This window comes from Pleurodeles waltl, chromosome 6 (genome assembly GCF_031143425.1).
Source record: "Pleurodeles waltl isolate 20211129_DDA chromosome 6, aPleWal1.hap1.20221129, whole genome shotgun sequence".
In the NCBI taxonomy this organism is placed as follows: Eukaryota; Metazoa; Chordata; class Amphibia; order Caudata; family Salamandridae; genus Pleurodeles; species Pleurodeles waltl.
The window spans coordinates 902,699,148-902,727,069 of NC_090445.1; the positions used below are offsets into that span (position 1 = coordinate 902,699,148).

Below are 27,922 nucleotides of genomic sequence, written 5' to 3' on the forward strand. Positions count from 1 at the left end.
CCACTAAACTAGGGCAAACAGCTAACTTTCTCTTTGCAAGCGCCCCTTCATTCCAGTGTCAACTCTGCTGTGAGATATTTTTTATCAGTCTGCTAAAATCACCTCACTCAGATTAATAGTGGCATACATCATTCTTGGTGCCTTCACCTCATGCAAGAAAGTAGATACCACTCAAATGGGCAAACCACTAGCTGGGCTTGTGATAAACCTTTTTTGCTGGTTAAGTGGAGGGACCCAGTTTCTTTCTAAAGATTAGAATGGGTATACCCTTAAGAGATCTTGTTTTATTCTATGGGTACGCCAGAACATGATTAAAAGGTAATGAAACCTGGATGTTATGAATAAGAAATGCATCATATATCCAGCTAGAGATTTACTCTTAATGGAATTCTGCACTTATCAAGCAGAAAAGGAATGTTGGCAGGATGACAATTCTTCAATTGAGAAGGAGATTGGCTTAAAGAACGTTCAATGAAATGGTCAAAGGTTTAGAATTGTATATATAAACCTCTAAATTGGGCAATAGGAATTCTACAAAGCCATTCTTCCACTTTTTAAAAATAGAGATGATGGATCAATTCCACAGTAATGTCATACTTTACCGTGAAATAACTCACTGATTGAATAGTATGGCTACCTGTATGGCTTGCTGGGTAAAATAGTTTACCATTTCTGACCTCTCATGAGAGTAAAATAAATCACTTTGACACACCAGACAACCCCTTCCTCAGTCCGCAGTGATGCCTCTGAAAGTTATTTTAGCTAATACAAGCAGCTCAGAAGTTTACACAATTTACCTCTGTGGAGAGTCACATTAATTCAGAAATAAAGCCTCACCCATTAAGGAAATTCCAAAGGGAAAGCCATTGTTGAAACTGACTTGTCTCTTTTACAGTTGGTTCATTAATAACTCTTTTTAGAAATCACCAGTGTCACCTCACATTCAGTCAAGTCATTATAAAGACTCTCCGCCACAAGTAAAACAGGGCAGACAGCTAACTTTCTGTTTGCAAGGGTCCTTTCATTCCAGTGTCAATTCTGCTGTGAGATATTTTTATCATTCTGCTAACATCCCATCATCAGGCCATACTCCCCGAACCAAACCAGCCTACTAATCACCAATCTCTGCCAATTACATAGTCATTACAGGCATCTTCTCAAGCTCCATTAATGATCTTCAAGCAAGTAATCTGAGTATAGAAATGTCCTCATTTTACCTGTGCTAAATTGCCATCGGCAAAGTGCTTATGCCCCTCCTTTCAACATGGTAAAAAAGGTTTGGCACATTTAACTACCTATAGGTCCCTAGTATATGGTGCCAAAGTTTACACAGATCCTGTAAGTCAAACGTCTCTAGTGGGCTACAGCAATCATTGTGCCACACACTGCAATGACAATCCAAACATGATTGCAGGCCTGCCACCAATAACCAGGCTAAACAGGTTGTAACTGCAAACTTATCCCAATCAAAATAATCTGTTTCAATGGACCTAGAAATCTCCTTTTATATATTTATGTCACCCCAAGTAAGCTTTACTACCCATTAAGACAAGGGGTATGGTATTAAAAAGTCAGACAAGTAAACATTAATGTTAAACAGGTCTTTACAGTAACAAGCACCTCAAAGCTATTTTCACTGTAGCAGGTTTGACTGTTCTGTAGGAAAGCATTGGGATACAATGTTAAGTTTAAACAATTAGATTTCTGCCTATGCAACAACAGCAAATCTAGTTTTTGGACTTTTTTAAATATTTGTTCGTAGCCCAATTCACTGGAGATGTCAGATTTGTAACAGACTTTTGGAAATGTGACTTTAAAAAGTCAACTTTGTCCTTCCTGATTTCCCCGGAAGTTAAATCTGCATTTTAGTCTCTTCTTCTGCAGCCAGAAATTAGAATTTCAATGGGTATGAATGTGGTTTGGACCTGCTCTTAAAACAGGAACAAAAGGCCTTGGGTGTGGGAAGGTGTTGTTATGCCCTGACATGATGGCCTGTGAGCTGGACTCAAGGACCTAATTAGCTTCAAAGAGGCCTACACCATCACAAGCAGATGTAGCTATGCCATTCCTGCACCCTTCTTTTGTCCCTCCAGCCAATCTGGCCCTCATTACATTGGGCGTCTAGTTTAAATCACAGTGCGGGGTCCTGCTTGACAGATCTGCAGAGGTTTCTCATACGACATTGGGGACAAACTTCAAAGGAGTGATACAGAATGCCAAAACAGTTTGTGTGTAATCACTGTCCGACTGCTGAGAGCTCAGTATTTGTCCTTCCAAATGTCTGTCTCTGAGTTTGTGGGAGTACAGGGACTGCCTAAAACTGGATTTTAGTGTTAGATGTAGTAAGACACTAGGATTACCATAGTGCACTCCCAACACACACTCCCAATCCTCAGAGCCAAATTTTAATGTGGCCAAAGAATTTATCATGTTAAAAATATGGGTAGTGCTACCCCAAGAACCTTTACCCCATTGGTTAGGGCACCCCGAAGAGTCATTCACACCCACTAGCCCATGCCATGCATTAATGTGGCATCTCCAAGCATCCACTTTGCAACACTCATGGACCTGTGGAAGATCGGAAGAGGACTGAACCTGTTGTTTGAGACCCGAGAAGAGCATAGAAGACTTGACCTACTCCCCTTGTACCCAGGACAAAAAAGTGGACTCCAAAGGCCATAAGACTGACCTCCTGTTAAAGCTTCAGTGATACAACAAGCTATAAGAGTCATTTTCCGGCAACTGCCTAGCTAACCAGTAGCAACTGGACTTTCCCGTTGGCCTCTGCCTGCCACCCTGTGAGACTCTGAGCACCTCCCCTGATGTTCTGGGGGCTTTAGAAGTGTACTACTGTGGTGGATTGTGACTTAAAGGACTAAAAGCCTGATTTAGATGTCAGCGGAGGGAATACTCAGTTACAAACGTGATGGATATCCCGTCCATCATATTGCGATCCCCATAGTCCTCTCCCCATAATCGTAAGAAGATAAAATCTTTCACCAGGTTAGTGTGCCAAGCGTGCACTCCATCGTGGTCAGCATCTAATTGTGGCTAGCCCCTGCTCTACTGAGACCATTTACTATCATTGGCACTTTGTTCTACTTGCCGCTATCTATACTTAAAACTTTAAAAGTTCATATCTCTGGTTCCCCTTAATGGATTTTTGTCATTTTGTCTATTACATTATTCTGTTTTCCATTTGCTTTGGGATTTTTGTTGTTTTGCAGTTTAACTTTTTAACTTTATTACTGTTTGATTACTGCATAAATGCTTTACACATTTCCTCTAAGTTAAGCCTGTTTGTTTTGTGAAATAGCTACCAGGGTGCTGAGCACAGGTTAATCTGGAAGGATTGTGATTACTGCTTGAGATGGGTACACCACCCCACACTTCCCCAACTATTAACCCAAATTCCTACAAGTCTCAATCAAACTATACAACTGTCAAACATGTTACCTCTTTGCATTTGTCCAGTTGTGGCTCATTTTCATAATTCCATATTTAACGGTGCTTCTAGGTCAACTGCCATTTGTCAGTGGTGTCCCTAAATATATACTCAAATATTGTTTTGTGTCTTTCTGGTCTGCCTCTAACTATGCCTATACTACTTGTTACTCTGAATCTCTGTATGCAACAAAAGGGATACTAGTGACTAGGCATTTATATTACAAAAAGGTGCTGTTTGAAAAGAAAAGTTTGTCTCCTTTGGATGTGGAAAAATGAAGGGGCCTGTTAAATGTTGATTCTAATGAAGTTCTAGACCTTTGTTGTTAGCAAAAGAAGGCCTGTCCTACATTTCCAGGATTCCAGCCAGTTGATGCTATTGCTAAGAGTATTACAGGGTCTTCTGGAGGCCTTGATCTTTATGTAAGTCATAGTGGGGTGGTTGAGTAGATTGCCTTGAAGGCAAAAACGTGGGTCCTGATTGTTATGCTGGTGGGCAAGAGTTTTTTGAGGATTGGAGTGATTCTGTAGTACAACTAAAAAGCTAAATAAACCCCACCTCCAAATAAGGTTATAAAAATAGAATCCCACAATATTATTATGAAGACAACGCACCATAGACGAGATTTCAGAACTGATCAAAATGTATTTAGAATACAGATCTGTTTTAATTAATTATAATATTTCAAAGATAAAGTATGATAAATTGTGTAATTCTCCAATATTTAGGACCTAAATATCACACTCCCTAACAAAAGTACCACTCTACTACAGTCATACCACACATAATCACTCATCACACTATAAAAAATAGCCTATGAGGCTGATGAGATGTTGATGTTAGAAGTTCCTGAAGTTTCCACGAAATTTATTCTTCAATGTTTGAGAACTGTACTACAAGAAATCTTCTTTGAGTTTGATGGTACTATTTTTAAACAGATCAAAGGAGTAGGAATGGGGGGCTGCATGTGCCCTGAGTGTGGCAAATATGCAGATGGGTCTGTTTGAAAGGATATATATATAATGAGGTTGCCCCATTTAAAAAATAAATAAAAACTGGGTCCAGTACATTGACGATATCTTCTTTGTCTGGGACGGAGAGATGGACAATCTCTATGAAGTCGTAGAGTGACTCTATCTATGGGGTGTTTACTCCAAAAGTCAGTAATCAGAAAGTGGAGTTTTTGGACATTGTTTTATGAAGAAAGTAGACAGTTCGAGGTATCTCTCTATATCAAACCCACTGCACATAATACCCTCTTGCCATTGTATTGCCATTGTACTGAAATAGAAATTCCAGTTCTGAAATCTCGTTTATGAACGGTAATCTTCATATTAATATTGTGGGATTCTATTTTTAAAACCTCATTTGGAGGTGGAGTTTCTTTTGCGTTTTAATTGTTGTCCCTGTCCCACTCCAAAATTCATTTATTTTCAGGGAACCATTGTGGTAGTTTTGTGGTAGTTTTGTGATTCTGTAATACATTCAGAGATCTTTAAAGAAGCAGGTAGCAGCAAAGGAAGCACACTTCAGGAGTGTCAAGTGTGTATGGAGTTGTTAGTAAGGTATTGCCTCCACTGGAATGAGACAGGACTAATACTGGGATGGCCTTTCTGAAGTGTAAAGAATCAAAAACCTCATGACGTATGACAATATTTCCTTAGATTGGTACCAACTTTGATCACAGACCCCACTGGCCTTCTTTATGATTACTGTATTTTTCCCTATCACATCACTCCTTAAACACTATTTTGTCATGCATGGGCTAAGTTGTGCCAATCTTTTGGTATTACACTCCTTACATGATGATGCCAAAAGTACAGAATATGGCCTTCGAGGCCTGGTGACAAGGGCGCCTCATTTGGAACGTTGGGACATTTGTTTTCTGGCCTTCCTTTTTTCAGGGGCACATGGGATTCCGACTTCAGCTGGTCTATTTTCACTGATAACTACCCTCCAATTGTCTGTCTGTATATCTACCAGGCCACAAAGTAAAAAGAGAATGACCCCTCAACAAGCTAGGGGGACAGAGTTACAGAGTCAAGAACACAATAGTACTCCCCAAAGCAAAAGCGGGGGCTAATTAAAGTGCTAACTGTGCAAATATATATACACAAAACATCAATATCCAAATATATCTTATGTTTATTTATTATGATCACATAAAATTAATAAAATATACAAGACAGAACAGCATCATCCAGGATCAAGTTCATCAAAATTTGTCACAGCACTTTCCATCACACATCATAAGATCCTTAATTCATAAACATTTTACATTTTCAATAATCAAATGTGGCAAGAAATGTGTAAACTATACTTGTCAATGCATTTCGATGGACATATTCAATCAAACCACCTCCTTCAGGACAGAGGGAGTTAAAACATATATGTAGCTTCTGTGTAGAATAAATCATGCACTTACACCTTGATACAAAAACAAAACAATCCGCCCAACATAAACACACAAAACACAATCTTTTACAATATTTTTTACCATATTTTTACAATATACTTGCACACACAGCACAATATAGTTCTGTCTATTACTACCAGCACCAGTCATCCATGTTGATATATGTATGACCACTTGAAAAGACATTACTGTCAGACAGAGGCCCATTTTACAATACTTCACAGTTTGTCCTCATTTGACTTGACATTAATTTCCTCTGAGAATTCTCCTTCCCTATTGTGGTTTTTGGATCTCCATATGGGACGTCCATTTCTTTTATATACTTCCCTATTTTGTCAAAGGCTGTGGGTTTTTCTTAGAATGTTTATTGTTCATAATCACGTGGGAAACCTGTATCAGTGGATTGTTTTGGGGATCTTGGAAATGTGGCTTTCGCAAAGAAGCCAAATTAGGGATTGATGTGCATACATAACGAAGAGTGTTCAGTCCATTTAGTTTCAAATTAAGGAATTCATTTGTTTGACACACTGTAGGTAAAATTCCCAATACCTGCCTCACTACTGTGAGTATAAGTAAGCATTAGCAGGTAATATACATCAATAGCTACAAGCGAAGGAGAGTGATCTTACTGAAAAACTGTATTTGGAAAACGTGGAGGGATTTGATAAACGGTGATATTAAAATTGGGTTCAGTGGCCTCAGACTTCTCATTAGGGGCTCTCCATTTGTTTAAATGAGAGTAAAAACAATATACGTCCTGTGAAAGTTTCTTTATCAGACCAAATCAACCGATGTTTTTCACATTTAAAGATTAAATCAGTGTTTTGTTACGGTATTAGGCATCCTCTAATTGGCAGAAAAACGGATTATATGTTTTGTTCCAAAAGAAATATTCAGTTTTTCACGGTCTATATAGAGCTACTGAATGCTGGGTGAAAAAACAGAAAATAGAATACTGGCTCTGACACAGCACAAGGTGAAATCTCCTCGACTTATTCTTTTCTATTAAACAGGTCTTTTTATTATGTGCTTGGGGCCTCAGATGTCTGTCAGCAGGTCTGATTTTAAACATCCATAATATCCTTTGAACACAGAGAGGTGAATTGTATTGTCAGAGGCTGTTCTCTCAGTATTGCTGAAGCAGATGTCTTAATTAGAAGTTATTAATGAGTGTTTATGTATTTTGAATAATGATTTATGTAGAAAATGAATAACATAGAGAAAAATAATGCACTCGTTTGAAAATGTGACCTCGGAGAATGGCCACAAGTGTTCACGAAATATAGTAAGTGATGGTTAATACTTATGAAATATTGAAAATGTAATAGATTAATGTAGTAATGTGTCATATTAAGGGTTATGAAGTGCTCTAGCCTATTGATTGTAGACCTTAACTTAGCAAGTGTCTTGGCCTAGTTTTGCAAGGCCTCATGCAGAAGCTGTATTCTTTAGTGTTTAATAAAAATGTTGACAGAGTGAACTAAACTGTGAAATATCCATTGTCCTGTTAAAAGTGCTAAGCAGAAGCTTTCCATGAGAACCAACTAACAGGAGACGATGTCCCTAAAATTTGTAGCAAGCTGTGTGTAATGTGTGTGAGATGTACATTTCCAGGATATAACAATGAAGACACTGACTGAAGACGAAGAGGCAACAAATGTGTTACCTGACGAGCCGGATGATGAGGACATCGTAAAGCGGACCAATCAAGTTCATGTGAGGAGCGAAATAGTCGAATTCATAGATTTGGTATAGAAATATTATTGGGTAGTGTATAAACGTACGATTATCTGACCAATAGGGAATTAGGGGATAGTTTAGGTGACTTTGATATAACAACAAGACAGAAGAGAATTATTCTGATTTTAGGCAGACCTTACCCCGTTTTGAGATGCGATTTGAGAGAAGAATAGACTTGAGATTCTGTCATTGGGCTCATATTCTCTGACTGAGGGCCCAATGCTTTGCTGATTGATTGATGACATGAGGACGAAGACCGATTCTGCTTGCTGATCCATACCGTGGATAGGTAGATAAGACAATATGACTGAATTGCATTTTTATGCCTTTTCTTTCTAGGTACCAACTGCGCTGTTTTGATAGTTTCCATAGCTAGATGTTTTTCCTAAATTTGTGTTCTAAATTGTTTTGCATGAAGCCCCACATGCTGATGCTAATCTGGGTTAGTTGAGGCTATTCACATGACGACTGACAATTTGACGGGACAAATGTTTGACAAGCTTTCTTGCTGAATTCTATGTATCATCTATCACTATTGCAGCTGACTTTACTATCGATTTGTACTGTTGCCTTAGAATGCGTTGTGATTCAAGCTTTGATTAGATTAGTTTCTCCCATAGTTTTGGTCAACCAATATTGTTTTTATATGTGTTTCGTTTGATATTGAGATTAATCTACATGACTTTAGCATTGTTAATATAAGGGAAATAAAACTTACTAAACTTTACTAACGGTGTGGTTATTAATGGCTGAAAGGTCATGGTGTGTGATAATTACTGAATCCATTGATCATTGAATTGACTAATGATTATTGACTATTGTGTATTGATTACTGATTCTGTTCTGCAACTATGGTAAGAACATTGTAGGAAGGTAGCCTCTCCTAGCCTTGTTACCCCCACTTTTGGCTTGTTTGTGAGTATATGTCAGGGTGTTTTTACTGTCTCACTGGGATCCTGCTAGCCAGGGCCCAGTGCTCATAGTGAAAACCCTATGTTGTCAGTGTGTTTGATATGTGTCACTGGGATCCTGCTAGCCAGGACTCCAGTGCTCATAAGTTTGTGGCCTATATGTGTTCCCTGTGTGGTGCCTAACTGTATCACTGAGGCTCTGCTAACCAGAACCCCAGTGTTTATGCTCTCTCTGCTTTTAAAATTGTCACTGCAGGCTAGTGACTAATTTTACCAATTCTGATTGGCACACTGGAACACCCTTATAATTCCCTAGTATATGGTACCTAGGTACCCAGGGTATTGGGGTTCCAAGAGATCCCTATGGGCTGCAGCATTTCTTTTGCCACCCATTGGGAGTTCAGACAATTCTTACACAGGACTGCCACTGCAGCCTGAGTGAAATAACGTCCACGTTATTTGACAGCCATTTTTCACTGCGCTTAAGTAACTTATAAGTCACCTATATGGCTAACCCTCACTTGGTGAAGGTTAGGTGCAAAGTTACTTAGTGTGTGGGCACCCTGGCACTAGCCAAGGTGCCCCCACATTGTTCAGGGCAAATTGCCCAGACTTTGTGAGTGTGGGGACGCCATTACACGCGTGCACTACATATAGGTCAATACCTATATGTAGCATCACCATGGTAACTCCGAACATTGCCATGTAACATGTCTAGGATCATGGAATTGTCCCCCCAATACCATCCTGGTATTGGGGGGACAATTCCATGAATCCCCGGGTCTCCAGCACAGAGCCCGGGTACTGCCAAACAAACTTTCCAGGGTCTCCACTGCAGCTACTGCTGCTGCCAACCCCTCAGACAGGTTTCTGCCCCCCTGGGGCCTGGACAGCCTGGTCCAAGGAAGGCAGAACAAAGGATTTCCTCTGAGAGAGGGTGTTACACCCTCTCCCTTTGGAAATAGGTGTGAAGGGCCTGGGAGGAGTAGCCTCTCCTGGCCTCTGGAAATGCTTTGAAGGGCACAGATGGTGCCCTGTCTGCATAAGCCAGTCTACACTGGTTCAGGGATCCCCCCAGCCCTGCTCTGGTGCGAAACTGGACAAAGGAAAGGGAAGTGACCACTCCCCTGTCCAGCACCTCCCAGGGGAGGTGCCCAGCGCTCCTCCAGTGAGTCCCAGACCTCTGCCATCTTGGATGCAGAGGTGTGAGGGCACAATGGACAGCTCTGAGTGGCCAGTGCCAGCAGGTGACGTCAGAGACCCCTCCTGATAGGTGCTTACCTTTCTCAGTAGCCAATCCTCCTCTGTGGGCTATTTAGGGTCTCTCCTGTGGGCATCTCACCAGATAACAAATGCAAGAGCTCACCAGAGTTCCTCTACACTTCCCTCTTTGACTTCTGCCAAGGATCGACTGCTAACTGCTCGAGGACGCCTGCATAACCGCAACAAAGTAGCAAGAAGACTACCAGCAACATTGTAGCGCCTCATCCTGACGGCTTTCTCAACTGTTTCCTGGTGGTGCATGGTCTGAGGGCGGTCTGCCTTCACCCTGCACTGGAAGCCAAGAAGAAATCTCCCGTGGGTCGACGGAATCTTCCCCCTGCCAACGCAGGCACCAAACTTCTGCATCACCGGTCCATTGGGTCCCCTCTCATCCTGACGAGCGTGGTCCCTGGGACACAGGAGCTGGGTCCAAGTGTCTTCGACAGTCCAGTGGCCCTTCTGTCCAAATTTGGTGGAGGTAAGTCCTTGCCTTTCCACGCCAGACAGTAATCCTGTGTACTGTGTGAACTGCAGCTGCTCGGGCTTCTGTGCACTTGTACAAAACTTCCTTTGTGCACAGCCTAGCCCAGGTCCCCAGCACTTCGTCCTGCATTGCCCAACTCGCTGAGTTGAACTCTGACGTCGTGGGACCCTCCTTTGTGACTCTGAGTCAACTGTTGTCCTCAGATCTTCTAAGTGCCTGTTAAGGTGCTTCTGCAGGTGCTGCCTGCTTTTGTGTGGGCTCCCTGTGTTGCTGAGTGCCCCCTCTGTCTCCTCCTCCAAGGGGCGACCTCCTGGTTCTTCCTGGGCCCTGGCAGCACCCAAAATCCTCAACCATGACTCTTGCAGCTAGCAAGGCTTGTTTGCGGTCTTTCTGCATGGATACAACTCTGCATCCTCCAGCACGCCGTGCAACATCTTCTGACCAAAGGAGAAGTTCCTGGCACCTTCCGTTGTTGCATAATCTTTGGCTTCTTCCACCTGGAGGCAGTCCTTTTGCACCTTCATCTGGGGTTTAGTGGGCTCCTGCCCCCCCTGGACACTTGCGTGACTCTTGGACTTGGTCTGCTTCCTTTACAGGTCCTCAGGTCCAGGAATCCGTCTTCAGTGTTTTGCAGTCAGTTGTTGTGCTGGCAGAATCCCCTATCACAACTTTACGGTCTTTCTAGGGTAGTAGGGTAACTTTTCTCCTACTTTTCAGGGTCTTGGGGTGGGGTATCTTGGACACCCTTAGTGTTTTCTTACACTCCCATCGACCCTCTACACACTACATTAGGCCTGGGGTCCATTCGTGGTTCGCATTCCACTTTTGGAGTATATGGTTTGTGTTGCCCCTAGGCCTATTTCTCCCTTTTGCATTTTATTGTGTTCTACAGTGTTTGCACTACTTTTCTAACTGTTACTTACCTGATTTTGGTTTATGTGCATATAATTTGTGTATCTTACTTACCTCCTAAGGGAGTATATCCTCTGAGATACTTTTGGCATATTGTCACTAAAATAAAGAACCTTTATTTTTAGTAACTCTGAGTATTGTGTTTTCTTATGATATAGTGCTATATGATATAAGTGGTATGGTAGGAGCTTTGCATGTCTCCTAGTTCAGCCTAAGCTGCTCTGCTATAGCTACCTCTATCAGCCTAAGCTGCTAGAACACCTCTATTCTACTAATAAGGGATACCTGGACCTGGCACAAGGTGTATCCTTGAGGTACCCACTATAAGCCAGGCCAGCCTCCTACAAACATCCTAAAAGAGTCAAAAGGTTCATCGACCTATACACGTCCCCTTGTAAGTTTACTTATTAAGGACCAATGCGCTAACAGTATCACCAGGAGGCACTGAAGGGAAATAAAGCACAGCAGAAATCCATATTCTAAATTAAATAAGGTGCAGGAATTCACACTTCAGTGGTAATGTATAGATTATTTTTTACTTTTGGGGTACACCAGTATATAGTAAGCATCCTGAGTTCTCAACAGTGGCGCTATTGCTGATATATTATACTGCTAGAGGCACACGTTTCCTTAGAAATCTGTTTTCCTTCCAAATACATGAGTGCTGACTTTGAAAGATTAATTTTCTCTCAGCCCTTGATTGAACAGTGACGTGAAAATATTTTTATCCTCTGCACCCCTTTTTTATTTGGCTGAGAATGGCAAAGGTGCACAAGACAAGGTAATATGCATTTTGTCATTGCATAGTATTCCAGTGTTGTTCTTAAAAATGTGAGAACACAGGTTTCAACGTTGAGATGGTGAAAAGGGCTATGGAATGGAAGACCTAAACTACAGGTAGATCAACTTTTGCTATTGGGCATACAATTGACCACTAACTGGACGCAAACTATGCCTGCTCTTCGTACTGTGAGGGCCCACTAAACTCTAGCAAACCTATACATTTCTATAAAGCATAGATTGTGGAGAAAATATTAAACCAGCACTTGACTTCTTTCTTCAGTTTAGAAAGGATCCCTTAATAGCTCGGCATTTGCTATTTCGCCTAATTTCCTAACGCAGCTGCCACCATCACCAAAACCATTGGAAACTGAAACCAGTTCACATGTTTCATAGGGCCCGCCAAAAAGTAAAGGTTGGAAGAACCTAGAAGCTAAGATTCAGAGCTTCTTTCTCATAGATGGTTACTCAAGAGCAGGCATGAATCATATCAATGTGGAGACCTGGATTAACCTTCACAATCACTACCATTTTTATGAGATGCAGACCAAACTATTGACAACTAAAACATATTTTTTACAAATGCGTTGTGGTTGGAAAATTATCTATTTGATTTCAAGTGTAGTTTTTTTTCAATGAGCATAATGTGCATTTTTGGCTTTGATGGCAGTAGTTGTGTATAATTCCAGCAAAAAAGTTCGATACCATATTTTGAAAACTTCACAATAAGCACTTTGATTCTCAATAGAACTTTATTGTACTAATAACGGCTTAGAACAAACGTTTTGCATTAAAACAGAGCAATTGGAAAAATGCACATTTATTAATAGTTGGGCAATGAGACTATATTCGGAGACTAGCTTCCGCTGCAGTATTGCAGCCAAAAAGAGAAAATCACTCGATTTACCAAAACTATTTTTACAGATGTAAACCATGTGTTTGGAACATCAGTGCATATGAAGCAGTTCGGATGAAAACCGCCTTCAGTCAGTGCAGTCTTTACTTTAATATCAAAATGTATTTGTCTGAAAAATGCACTGGAAAATTTAGGAACAGAATATCATCATTTAACATCTCTGCATATTTGTATTTTCCTAAGCAGCGATGATCAGCACGTCCTAGTTAATATGTGCGGCGTTGGGCGTTAAATTAAAATGATAAATTCCTTGCTATCTAATCTAAATGATCTTGAAAGTTTCAGTTCGCTCCACCACTTCAGGATTGGAATTCTACTAACATGTGGAGCATGTCTGCAGCACGACATTGGAAGTCCAGAGTTACCTTTAAGAAACAGATTGAGGTTTTTTTCATTTCATTGGGCTCTTTTATGATTGGAATACAAGTTTACGTTAACATTTTGCTAAGGCTTACCAATAGTCTACTCCAACTCTCTATGTAATTGTTGTATACCACTCAGTTTCCCAGTCTCCTTTAAGTTTAATTGGGAAGCATATTTACTCATCTTCCATTGATGAAGCACTAAAGTCTTTCTCAGAACCTGTGGCTTAGCCAGCCATACTACATAAAACATGGTAGCCTCCCGCAAAAGTCTTAATCGCTTACCGCGTGCCAGATGTTACTGCCCATAACCCTACACAGTGAGTGGTGATAGCTGGCACAGTGCTCCATCATTGAAAATAACTGTTGGCAGAACCGCCTTCTGCAAATAAGTTATACCCCCTTCCACGTTCAGTGGTGTGAGCTTTTCATACCATAATGCTGTTGCATTGGCAAAAACTCCTAGAATATCATCCTTTTTTTAATGTTATTCTAGGTGAGGTTACAAAAGTGTGATGGTGTCATCTACTCCTGTGACAGAGAGACAGGGTCCTTGAGACCAAGGTCGTACCAGGTATCGGGCGGCCCCCGGGAGGGTGGGGTGCTGCTATTATTACTGGGAAGCAGGTTTTATAGCAGTGCTGCAGTTTTAAAAGCACTGCAGAGTTCATTGTATATCCAACAGTTATCAGGCAACAATAGAAGTGCAAGGATAATTGTGGTGATTAATGTACCTGCAGGTGAGAGATCTTGCCTAGGGGCAGCTTTGACTCATCTAAGGTATCGCAGAGGGTTAACATGCCTGCTGCAAAGAACGTGTACTATACAGATCACAGAACATTATTTTGTGTGCACAGCTCAGTGGGATACTGCTTTTGTCAGAGATATCCTTTTGTTAGTTTTCAGTTTGTAAGTTACCATCATAATCTAGCATAGTGAGCTATGAACTACCACCAAAAAGCTGCATGCAAACTGCATTCTACAGATTCGAAAGTTATGTTTTTTCCAGTCTTTGATTCTCCTAAAATTGCTAAAAGGGTTTGTTACGTTAGAAATAAATTGTTATTAGCAAATTCAACCCTAACCACTTTGTTATGTTTTGAATCGTGAGTTTTTGCTTCCTCAGACAAAGCACTCTTAAAAAATACCTACCAGTATGACTTACATGTGAACCCTACACCTTATAGTACCCTTTGTCTTATGCAACATTTTCTATACACTGATACACACACGCATGATTTCATTGTCCCTGAATGTGTTTTTGATGTAAAGTAGTCCAACACCCTACGTTGGTAAGAGAGGCGCTGTAAAACAAATAAAAATGCATGTCAGATGGGGGCTATGGAGAAATGAGAGACACTGTTAGAGGATTATTTTGAATACACTGATATACACACGTATGATTTCATTGACACTGTATGTGTGTTTGATGTAAATTACTCCAACACCCTACGTTGGTAAGAGAGGTGCTGTAAAACAAATGAAAATGCATGTCAGAGAGGGGCTATGGAGAAATGAAAGACACTGTTAAAGGGTTATTTTGAAGGAATCATTGAAGAGCCTTAATAAAGACTGACATATCCTGGTGCTCCGTAAGATGATCATTTACTATGCTTTAAAAACTAATAACATTGAATATCTAATTGTGCTGTAGAATGCACCATTGTTGCCATTTTCCCCAATTTTTCTTGTGGGGAAGAAGCCCCATTGTAGTGGTCAATCTTCCTCACTATGCACCTAATGGGGGGGAGGATTTTCCAGGGTTACTGTGGGTTCCCAGTCCGGCCCTGCTTGAGACCTTGCCAAGCCTTAAGAATGGGCCATGTATGGTCTCCATCCTGAATGAGGGCACCCCACTGTTCACTCCATCGTGGTGGTCACAATTCTTCCTAGCACACAGGTGGACCACCAGACACTAAAACAGTCTGCTTGTCCCCTTTTACCACCAGCATAGTGAAAGAGTTTCCATTTTTCATCTCTCTCTCTCTCTCTCTCTCTCCTTTTCCCTCCTTCTCTCCCTCTCACTTTTCGTCTACCTGGAAAATATCACTTCACCAGTTGGTTTAGTAGGTCTCCATTTCACGCAATTGATACTGGAACATTAAAGAAGGTTTATATGTGCTTTGGATGCATAGGAATCACTCCAAATGGTACTTGATATGGAAGATCAAAATGTTTGAATAATCTGCCTCTGGAAAATTGCTAGTGCAAATTACAGCAGGGGGCCAAACTTGGATCCATGTTTTTCTTAATCTGCAAACATGTTACAGAGTCCAACTACAGCAGGGAATGTATCATGGATACACAAGTTGTATTGTCCTTGAAATCTGTACAAAGTCTACAAAATACTGCTGAGGACCTAAAATGAGTCCATCGCTGTGTTTTGTTGACTCTGTACAAACATAGGTTCACCAATTGCATGGTTCACACATTCTGTACAGAGACTGCTAACTATGGCAGGGAACCCAACATTTGTCCATGGATTCCAAGATCCATGGAGTCAGTTCAAAGTGTGCAGACCTCAAGTGAGGTCCCAGGGATCAGGGCCAGTTACTCTTCTTGAGTTCATGATCTCTGACCAGAGTTCACAAATCGCAGGTGACAAATAAAATTTTTTGAAAGTTTTTCAACTAAGAGGGGCACTTTCAGGTGTCTTCATCTAAGAGGGTTAAGGTGTGCCTCCCCTTCCCCTAATGTAGCCTTATAAGTTTACAGTATAATGCTTCAAGTATAATCCCTTGGAGAAAATATCAGCATCTTCTGTCTTAATCCTAGTTCATGAATCAAAAATATCTCAAGAAGCAGGTCCAAAAGGCCTATTAAAATATCATAGAGTATGCTCTGCTAGGCAGTCATATCCTCTTTTTAATGCCTGTTTGACCCAAATATCTGCTGTTCCCTGATGGTCGAGTAATAATATTCCTTTCTAATGCAGATCAAAATATGGATGTTGATAATGTGGCGATCTCTTTGGCGAACATTATAAAGTTCCCAGCGCCATTTGAAAATACTAAGGCCCAGATCTATACTAGCTTTGTGCTGAATTAGCATAATTTGTTTATGCTAATTCAGCGCAAACCTAACTCCATACATATACTCTGGAGCGAGACCCGTCTAGCACCAAAGTTATAGAGTTAAAGTCATTTTATGCTAGTGGGAAACTACCTCAGGTATGCGTTCCAGGGCAAAAAACAACTCTAAGGCCCAGGCGCCTTATTTATCCTCCTGTGCAAAAATGGTGCACTGGAGGAAGGCAGGCCTAAATAATGGCACTAAGCTTGCATAGCGACATTATTTAATGCCTCGGTCAGGGCAGTCGTTGGTGAATCACCATGGAATAAGTCCACAGGTGCCTTACCCAGGCCCAGGGATACCCCCACCCACACCAGAGGGACAGCAGGGGATGAGGGGCCCCATCCAAGGTAAGTATAGGTAAGTAATTTGCATTATTTTTTAAATGAAATTGGGTGCCATGAAATGGGCCCCCTACATGTCACTGGGTGCAATGGCCATGCCCAGGGGACCCTTGTCCCCTGTTCTTGCCATTGGGGGGAGGGCACGACGCCTGTCTTATAAAAGGTTGTGTGTCAAGAAGTGATGCTGGGCTGGTTAGAGTCATCATTTTTTACTCTAACTAGCCTAATGTCTTTTTTTGGTGCAAAACCCCTTCTCCCATAAAGCCACCCCCACCGGGCTAAAGCCATTTTCCTTGACATTAGCCCACGCTTTGCGCCAGATTGCGCCATTCCATAAATAAGATGCCTGGCCGGCGTCTTGGAATGGCCCTAGCCGGCAGTAAACATTTTCTCGCAAAACTGCGTTAGCGCAGTTTTGTGTGAAAAAGTTTAAATATGGGCCTAAGGGTGTGAATGGTTCAAAATAATTCAGCACTCAACTGTAAGCTTATTGCTGTTAAGGGAGAGTTCCTAGCTGGCCTAATAGTGGTATTGTTTCATATCACTCATTACTATACACTAAAACTATGCTGCTTATTATGTGAATGTTATGGTGATTTCTGTAGTGTTTCTAGTATGCAAACTGCAACTTACTGTGGGCAACTTTGCAACAGATGGGAAATAATAGTAGTTTACTGATTTTACAAACTGACCTTCAATGAGGAACTAGGGCCAGAACTGGCAAGGCTAGCAATGGCTCCTTGACTAGACATTTGGTGATAGAGTGTAGCCTAAAACAGTGATGAATCATAACTTTGTTCCGTTTTAATTCATGTTTTGCAGGTTTGTCAAACCGCCTTGGATCACTGACACGCTATCATGGTAAGCAGTATAATTGACAAAAAATATTGTGTCAGAAATCTTATTTACCACAATATTGTGTACCCTATTCTTATAATGGTAAGCACAAAAATATCAGAAAAAAAATATTATTGACACTATTATCACCCAAAAAGACAAAAAATATTCATCTTTAAACTATAAAGCTTAAAGTAGTAGATGTTAAATATTTTAAACTATAAATGCAATCTAATATGAATTAAATATATTCCACTAACATTTAATTCTATGCGTAAATATCCACTTATATAAATACCGAACACATATATGTGTTTGTATATGTCTGTGTGTGTGAATGTGTGTGTTTGTTTGTGTGTGTATACCTACTAGCCATGTTTGGTGAATGGCATCACCCGTGCACTTTCATATGAAATGAGGACAATAATAATAAAAATACATGACTGCACTTGATTGTGCTGCCTTTTTGTCTGAGAGCCGCTCCATGGCCCCTTGAGTGGAATTGGGGCAAGAGGAAGTGGCAGGAAGGTGAAACAGAATTCCATATACCTACTATCTTTAAAGGAGGCTGTCGCTTGGCGCCATCTGTCAGTGGTGCTCAGACACAGCCCTGCCACCACAATGCTTTAATTTCCTTTCTTTCCTCCTTCCATATATTTTTAAAAAAAGGTACCAATATGGAAAAATATGTGTGTATTCATGTATATATATATCAGTAGCAATAAATGTAAAATATTAATAAAACTAATATATAATGTAAAACAAATATTTTTATTAATCATGTTATTATATATATAGTACTGGGTAGTTATAGTTAGGATCTAGTTTCTATAGAAAAAGTATTTTTTGTTTTGCTAATAACTGGGGCGCTGTTTGATGAATCTTCGCAAAATGTTCAAAACATACTTTGCTAAGTTCAGCTTCTATCTTGAAAGTTTTGGGATGATCTGTCAAGCGGGGGCTGAGAAAAAGGGGGGACACAAAACGCATTTTCCCCATTCATTTTTCCAAAGAACATTTAGGCACACCGACAGCCCGAACCACTGAATGGAGTTCCACCAAATTTGGCGCAAAGGTAGATTCTGTTGCACAGATCAGGCTTTCTGTAATCTGGTGTAAATTCATTCAGTAGCTTTATAGTACTTCAAGGCCAAAAACAATAGATATACAGGGACATGGATCCCCATGGATCCAAGGTGGACCGATCTGCGGATCCACGGGCCACAAGAAGAATAAGAATGGATGGCCACAACTGGACAGAAAAGTTGCGGCCACCATTTGGTTCGGTGCATCGGCTCAGTGGTGGGAAAAGAAGAGAAAAACCACATAAGGGGTCAGGGTACAGGTATCCTGACACCATAGGGCACATAGAGGGGACCCCTCATGGGCAAAAATTGCCCAGTTATTTTTTTGTCATCCGATTCGTGGATCTGTGATTTCGTGAATCCACGAATGGATCCACGGATCCCAGATTTACAAATCCACTTGATGATTTGTGAATCCAGAGAAAATGTTATTTAAAAAAACACCCACTGTATCCAAACTCATGCTGCACAAGGCTGAAGGCCATGCACAGCATGAGTTTAGGTGCAGGCTGGAGGTTTCGCCACCAGGCCTGGTCATCCAGGCCCTGTGGTCAAACCCTGCGGTGGGTGTGCGGCGCTGCTTATATTCACGTCTGTGCATGCTGAAAAAAACATAACAATTAACTGAAAAAAACAAAGGTTACAGGGACTTTATAGTTAGCCTCTAAATTTACTCACACAAAACCTTAGAAATTAAGCAGTTATAGTTAGAGGTATTTTAAGAAACTATGGCCAGCAATATGACAGTGGTGGTAAAAACCACCTACCGCCATGGTGACAGTTGCCAAAAGACCGTCGCCATGGCTACCAGCCGACCGCCATTTTAAGACCGTCGCCGTGGCTACCAGCTGACCGCCATATTTTGACCGTAGCCAGAATAGCGTCAGAAGGATGGTGGAATTACGGCTACGGTCATGGTGGCATACTGCGGTAAGGTGGCGCTGCTGCCAGCAGCAGCACCACGCCAGTAGACCGCCGCAGACCGTATCATGACTCATGATACGGCCTGGCGGTGTTCGGCTGGCGGACGCTGCTACTGGCAGTAGCTCCCCGTCCAGTCTCCTGCCGGAGGACCCCCTGAAATCAGGTAAGTCTGGTGCTCCGGCAGGGGAGCGGAGTGAGGGGTGTTGTGTGTAGGGGTGTGGGGGTGTATGTTTGTGTGTGCATGAATGTGGGTGTGCGTTGAGTGTGGTATGTGTGCATTTGTGGATGTGTGGGTGCGTGTATTGTGTGTTGTGTGAATGCATGTGTGCTTGTATGTTTGTCAGTGTGTGTGTGAATGACTGTGTGCATGCGTGGGTGAATGTGGGTATGAGTGTGTGTATGCATATGTATGATGGTTCATGATTGTGTCTGTATGTCGGGGTATGGAGTAGGAGGGGGAGGGTGAGGTAGAACTCTGGGGAGGGGGCGGTGGAGACCCCTAGCAGTGACAGGGAAGAAATCCCCTGTCGCTGATAGTACCTACCGCCATGGTTTTCGTGGCGGTAAGAAAGCCACGAAAACCATGGTGGTAGGTGGGGTCATAATCCCGCGGGTGGGACAGTGGCGGCTGCCTGGCTGGAGACTGTAGTCTCCAGCCCGGCGGCTGTTACCGCCCTGGCGGACGGAGTGGTACATTGGCGCTTTAGCTCATATTTTGGGGAAAGGTACCGCCAGCCTGTTGGCAGTACTTTTCTCCAGAATACCGCCATCCGCCAGGGTCATAATGAGGGCCTATATCTTGTGTCTATAAGTTAACTATAACTCACACCTTTGCCATGTGCAGCAAATTACTCCACATTTTATATCACTGATGACACCTTCTTTGGCATCTTTGATATTATCACTGCAAAATTTGAAATAAAATTATTGATCAGAAAACTGTGCATTGTGAGGGCACAAGTTATAGTTACTGTTAGAAATTAGGTTTTTGGTTGGCAGTCAGGTTACCCCCTGTCCAAGCAAGGACCCTCACTCTAGTCAGGGTAAAAGAGAATCACCCTCCGCTAACCCCCGCTCACCCCCTTGGTAGCTTGGCACGAGCAGCAGGCTTAACTTCAGAGTGCTAAGTGTAAAGTATTTTGACCGACACACACAGTAACTTAATGAAAACACTACAAAATGACACAGGTTTAGAAAAATAGAAAATGTTTATCTAAACAAAACAAGACCAAAACTGCAAAAATACACAATACACAAGTCAAGTTATCAAATAAAAATCAAAAAGAGTCTTCATGTAATTTTTAACACAACGCCAACGCTGTCAGTGTGGAAATGTACCTGGGTGCGTCAAAAATAACCTAGCACGGGTGAGTGTGCATCAAAAAGGGCTTGCGATGTGTCGATATCACTTACGAGTGAGACAGTGCTTTATTTCTCCTTCAGTGGAGTCAACGTGCGTCGTTTCTTCTCTCCGCAGGAGAGCGATGTGTCGATTCAAACCACACTCTCGGGTCCGGGCATGCCTTGTGTTGTTTTTACACGGCCAGCGATGTTTGGGTCAGAAATCCGGCAGCATAATGATCCGAAAACCACGCAGTGCGGGTTGTGATCTCACCAGCCTCCGTCAGGGATGCTGCGCGTCATTTCTCCAGCCGCGTGCGTCGATCTTTCAGTTGCTCTGCAGGTGAGTGTTGATTTTCAGCTGCAAAGCCGGTGGCGCGTCGATTTTTCAGCCGCAGATCAGAGTTGCATCAATCTTTTCCCCGCACGGCGGTCGGTGTGTGGATTTACCACTCTTGGTCTGTCAGATTCTCCTTTCAGGGTCCCAGCAACTGGATGGAAACCACTTGGCAGAATAGGAGTCTAAGCTGAGGTGCTGGCAGAGAGAAGTCTTTGCTGTCCCTGAGACTTCAAACAACAGGAGGCAAGCTCTAATTCAAGCCCTTGGAGAGTTCTTCACAAGAAGGAATTCACACAAAGTCCAGTCTTTGACCTCTAGCACAGGCAGAAGAAGCAACAGCAGGATAGCTCCACAAAGGACAGTCACGGGCAGGGCTGCTCTTCTTCCTCAGCTCTTCAGCTCTTCTCCAGGCAGAGGCTCCTCTTGGTTTCCAGAAGTGTTCTCCAGTCTGTGGTATTGGGTGCCCTTCTTTTACCCATTTTGCCCTTTGAAGTAGGCTTACTTCAAAGGAAAGCCTCTCTTGTTTGTGAAATCCTGCCTTGCCCAGGCCAGGTCCCAGACACACACCAGGGGGTTGGAGACTGCATCATGTTAGGGCAGGCGTAGCCCTGTCAGGTGTGAGTGACCACTCCTCCCCTCCCTTCTAGCACAGATGGCTCATCAGGAAATGCAACTACACCCCAGCTCCCTTTGTGTCACTGTCTAGTGAGAGGTGCAACCAGCCCAACTGTCAAATAGGGAATCCACAAACAAGCAGAATCACAGAAATGGTTTAAGCAAGAAAATGCTCACTTTCTAAAAGTGGCATTTTCAAACACACAATCTTATAATCAACTTTACTAAAAGATGTATTTTTAAATTGTGTGCTCAGAGACCCCAAACTCCACATGTCTATCCGCTCCCAAAGGGAATCCACACTTTAATATTTTTTAAAGGCAGCCCCCATGTTAACCTATGAGAGGGATAGGCATTGCAACAGTGAAAAACGAATTTAGCAGTATTTCACTGTTAGGACATATAAAAGACATTAGTATATGTCCTACCTTAAACATGCACTGTGCCCTGCCCATGGGGCTACCTACGGCCTACATTAGGGGTGCCTTGCATGTAAGAAAAAGGAAGGTTTTAGGCCTGGCAAGTGGGTACAGGATTACAGGATTAACAGGATTAGCCAGGCTGCTTTGATGAGATGATAAGTGGCCTGGACTGAGCAGAGGTTATCTGATGGGGGGTGTTCTGCATCTGCAGAGGCTAGGCCAGGAAGGGCGCTGGTTAAAGCAAGCTGGGCTTCAAAGGAACCAGGACGGAAAGGAATGCCAGCCAGGTTTGCACTCTCGCCATGTACCCCACAGATAGATAGCAGCCCAGGAAAAGAATTTGCAGATGGTCTGAAAGTGTTCATGGAAGTGAGCCACACCAGAAGGTTGGTTTAACCAGGTCTTGCTCCTCCGGGGGGGAATAGTTCATCTTGGAATTTAAAGTGCAGTGCTTTATGGGACAAGAAAATGCCATACCTTGGAGGAAGCTGTCATGCATTTGGGTGGAACTCTGCATCTCATTGGACATGGGTGCTCCCCTGTTTGTCACCAAAGATGACTGAATAAATTTGGCTAAACTACATTACAACTCAGATCTGCTGCCTGAAACCACAAGAAGAAGGACTGCCCTGCTGGAACCCTGATCTACAACCCTGAAGTACTGCACTCTGAAGTACTGCTCCTGTTGCACACTGAAACAGCAGCCGTAATGACTTTGCCTTGCTTCAAAAAGGACTCAGGAGTGGATTCCCTGAAACCAACTGGTTAACAGAGCTTGCCTGCAGTACCAACTATCACACAGGTCGCCAGCCTGGAGTGTGTCCAGTGGACTTCCATGGACCTTCTTAGAGCTTCTAGACCGTTGGATTTGTGTTTTGGACACTTTGAACCCTTAAGAGGAATTTCAAGAAGGAGCGCCAGAAGTTTGGACTTCTTTAGGAAAACTTAGGAAAAAGCTCCATAAGTGGACTGACCCGATGTCGAGAGTCAAGCCCAGACTTCCGGGATTTGACTGGGGCCTCATGATGTTTTGAGACCTTGACTGTACCTAACATTGGATTGGTGGCCTTGTTGCTAGTGGTAAGTGTGTAATTACCCCTACTAATAACCAGCCTTCCCATATACAGATAAATATGAAAACAAATCCTATATATTATAAAAAAATAAAACACTTAGGCCCTCATTACAACCCTGGTGGATGGTGTTAAAGCAGCGGTAATACCGCCAACAGGCTGGCGGTAAAAACAATGGGATCATGACCACGGCGGAAACCGCCAACACAGACAGCCACTTTAACACTCCGACAGCCGCGGCGGTAGCAACAAACATAGCGGCGTTCGCCGCCAATAGACAGGCTGAAGACAATACACTGCCCACCACATTACAAGCCGCCAATCCGCCAGCTTTTCCGAGGCGGTACCAACGCCATCAAAAGCACGGCAGAAACAGTGTTTGGAAGGGAAACCATTCACCTCTCGACACTCAACGAAGAACCAGGACGCCATGGGGCCTGAGCTGCAGGTCCTGCCGATGCTGGTCTACCTCCTCATCTACCAGGAACACCAAAGACGGTGGCGACGATGTCGGTGAGTACTACACCTAGTACACAGGGGAGGGGGGAGGAAAAAGAGAGTGATACACACATGCAGCGCGCAACACCCCCACCTCCAATGCCATACCCACAAACAGATCCAACAACATTACATATACACCCCGTAACCCCCTGGAAAAACCAAAGGACAAAAGGAATTGAGTCACACCTGTGAAATTTTACAAATAGGCAGATATAATATAGAATTTGAAAAACAGTATTTACAAAAATACACAATATGTACAGAAGGCCATACATTGTCCTTCACAAATGTTCATTGGCCAAGCCCACACAACTCCTGCTTCAATACGGAGAAAACACTGCAGGGGCATCAGGTGGAAGACACACAGGCACCTTAGGGGGATGGGGAGGGGGGCACCTCAGCCAGATGATGGTACTGCGCCACAGCTCCTGGAGGGGGCTACGTGCCCACTGCTTGGTCCTGGGGAGTGCAAAGCCACAGTCTCTCAAGTCTCTCAAGTGGGTGGTTTGCCCACTGCTTGGTCCTGGGGAGTGCAAAGCCACAGTCTCTCAAGTGGGTGGTTTGCCCACTGCGTGGTCCTGGGGAGTGCAAAGCCATAGTCTCTCAAGTCTCGCAAGTGGGTGGTTTGCCCACTGCTTGGTCCTGGGGAGTGCAAAGCCACAGTCTCTCAAGTCTCTCACGTGGGTGACATGTTCCACTGGTTCTGGAGGGAGCTTTGTGCCCAGTCTGCTTCATCCTGCCAAAGATAGGGTGAGTGGATGCATTTCTCCACTGGTTCTTGAGGAGGCTTTGTGCCCAGTGATGCAGTACTTGGGTGTGCCAGGTCACATTCCCTCACCTGGTTGTCTGAGGCACAAGATTTGCAGGGAACAGGTAGCATGACAGTTCATGGAGGCAGGGCTAGACTCCATCCTGTGCCAGCTAAGGCTGCTAAGTGGTGGTAGTGCCTGTGCTGGTGGTGGTGCTGCCAGTGGTGATGGTAGGCTCCAGCCCATCTCCTGCAGCCTCGGACTTCCGCCTACTGGGGCTGCTGGTGTTGGTAGTGGTCCTACTGTCAGCGGTGCAGGTGGTGGTCCTTGCGGCGGGGCTGCTGGCGGTGCAGGTGCCAGTGCTGCCAGTGGTGGAGGGAGGCTCCTGCCCTTCTCCTGCAGCCTCAGACGGCTCCCCACTGGAGATGCTGCTGCTGGCAGTAGTGGTAGTATTGGCGGTGCAGGTGGCAGTGCTTGTGGTGGGCTGCTGGTGGTGCTGCACGCAGTGCAGGTGGCAGGGCTGGCGGCTCTGCTGGTGGGCACCAGGGCTTCACCTGCATCCTCCGTCGACTGAAGTGCCTTGCCTTCGGTTTTCTGCCCCTTCCTCACCTTGGCAGATGCTTTTGTGCCCTTGGCTCTGTCAGCTGAAGTTTTGGAGGAGGCCTTGCTGGGTGGGGCGTGCTCCTTGCCCTTGCTGCATGCTGTCCCCTTATTCACCTTGGCAGGTGGCGGAATGGTTTGATCCTTTGCAGGGGTTGGTGGCGCACTGTCCTGTATGTGATGGGCCAACTCCAGAGGCACCGGGTGTGGCTAATAGGTGAGCCCAAAGTCCCTCCCCAGTACATATTGGTGTCTAGGTATGGGCTTGTCCCTAAGGGTGAGTGTGTGTCTAACAGGTATCCCTCGATATTTGCAGGTGACTCTGGTTACCCCAACCTCTCATGGCCACTGACCCCAGTGAGGAATGCCAGGACAAGGGCAAAGGAACGTTACAATGAGGCACATGGGCATACAAGGAGGCTTATAGAAAGGACCTTCGGCCTCCTGAAGGCCAGGTTCCAGTGCCGCCATCTGACAGGTGGATTACTGTACTACTCACCCAAGAAGGTGTGCCAGATCATCGTTGCATGTTACATGTTGCATGTTGCACAACCTGGCCTTGAGATGCCAGGTGCATTTTCTGCAGGAGGATGTGCATGGAGATGGTCTTGTGGCAGCGGTGGAGCCTGTGGACAGTGAGGAAGAGGACGCAGAGGAAGAAGATGTTGACAACAAGAGCAACATAATTCAGCAATACTTCCAGTGACACACAGATAAGACATTGTACGTTCACTTTACATTTCAGTTATCTGTTGGACATTATACAGGGCAGCCTCTTACCCTATGTCTATGGCCACTGACTGTACCCTTTGGCATCTCTATTTTCAGATCCCTGTACCCCACTGTGACTCCTGCTATGTGTGCTACTGCCCATCGAAAGGTCATTACAAAGTATATTTCACTGTAAATTTGAGTTGCAATGCTTTGATTTGGTTTTACTAATACATTTGTGAATCATTTGACAGACTTCAGATTTGTATTTGTTCCAAGGGTGTTTATTTAAGTGCTCATAAGTATAGGGGGATGTGCAATGGGCTGGTGTGATGGTGGAGAGAATGTCCAGTTAGAGTCCAGTCTCTTGGTATCATAGGTGCATTGTCCAATGGGGCATAGGAAGGGGAGTAATGGCAGTTCAAGGAGGACAGGGTGACAGAGTGGGACAGAAGGGTGACAATCAGGAGAGTCTTATTTCCTGGCGGGGTCTTGGCAATGTTCTCTGGCTTCTGCCTGGATCGCAGGGACCGTTTGCGGGGTGGTTCCCCTTCTGCAGGGGGTGGGGTGCTGGTGGCCTGTTGTTCCTGTGGTGGTGCCTCCTGTCCACTAGAGCCGGCAGAGGTGGAAGGCTGTTTGTCAGTTTGGCTAGTGTCAGGGGCCCGTTGTTGTGCCACTGCCTCCCTCATGGTCTTGGCCATGTCAGCCAGCACCCCTGCAATGGTGACCAGGATGGTGTAGATGTTTGTTAGGCCATCCCTGATCCCCAGGTACTGTCCCTCCAGCAGCCGCTGGGTCTCCTGCAACTTGGCCAGTATCTGGCCCATGGTCTCCTGGGAATGGTGGTATGCTCCCAGGATGTTGGAGAGTGCCTCATGGAGAGTGGGTTCCCTAGCCCTGTCCTCCCCCTGTCGCACAGCAGTCCTCCCAGCTTCCCGGTTGTCCTGTGCCTCTGTCCCCTGAACCGTGTGCCCACTGCCACTGACCCAGGTCCCTGATCGTCCTGGGATTGTGGGGTTGCCTGGGGTCCCTGTAGTGGGTGACACACTGCTGATTGATGTGTCCTGAGGACAGTGGCATGGGCCCGTTGGGTGGGTGCTGAGCTGGTGTTTCCTGAGGGGGGAGGATCTGTAGTTGTTTGGGACTGTGGCAGGGGAAACGACTGTCCAGAGGTCCCTGATGGGCCAGGTTAGTCATCCTGATCCAGGCGTCCGGAGCTGCTGTCGTCACTGTGGGATTCTTTGGGGTGGGGCCTGGATGTAGCTGGCACTTCCTCGCCGGTGAAGTTGAGTAGGGGTCCTGTGGGGATGTATCTGCGTGTGCCATCTTGTGAATGGGTATGTTTCCCTGTATGGTTGTGATTTCCCTGTCAGCTTGGCCTTGTGTGAGTGGTGATTTTGTGGGCTGGGTGAGTCTCTGTAACGGGCATGCTGTGGTGATGGGTGTCCATGCAGGTCGGAGTTGGGGGTCAATGCTTTGGTGTTGCATTCAGGGCTTGGTATTGAGGTGGGTGGGTTGTGATGGTGGGGTATGTGTGAGGTGGTGGAGTGATGGGGGTGAGGTTAGGGGTCGGAGTTTGTGATAGCATGCATGTATGGTGGGGGATATAGTAGTAAAGATTTGACTTACCAGAGTCCAGTCCTCCTGCTACTCCTGCGAGGCCCTCAGGATGCATGATCGCCAAGACTTGCTCGTCCTCATGTTGTTAGTTGTGGGGGAGGAGGTGGGGGTCCACCGCCAGTCCTCTGTACAGTTACCTGGTGTCTTGAAAACAAGGAACGCACCATCCCACATAGGTCATTCCACCTCTTCCTGATGTCATCCCTTGTTATGGGGTGCTGTCCCACGGCATTGACCTTGTCCATGATTCTCCGCCATAGCTCTATCTTCCTAGCAATGGGCGTCTGCTGCACCTGTGATCCGAATAGCTGTGGCTCTACCCTGATGATTTCCTCCACCATGACCCTTAGCTCCACCTCTGAAAACCTGGGGTGTCTTTGGGGTGCCATGGTTGTGGTGTGAGTATATATGTGAAGGTGTGTGGGGTGATGTGTTGGGGTGTGTGGTGTGAGGTGCGTG

At 44.2% G+C, this 27,922-nt stretch overlaps 1 protein-coding gene across 1 annotated transcript in view; it reads left to right on the forward strand.

The window, feature by feature from the left end:
- Positions 1–27,922, forward strand: part of PTPRE (protein tyrosine phosphatase receptor type E) — a 939,227-nt gene that overhangs the window by 243,863 nt on the left and 667,442 nt on the right. Inside the window, exon 3 of the mRNA XM_069239717.1 lies at positions 17,468–17,506. The gene's annotated coding sequence lies outside the window, so the exon portion shown is untranslated. The remainder of the gene's footprint in view (positions 1–17,467; positions 17,507–27,922) is intronic.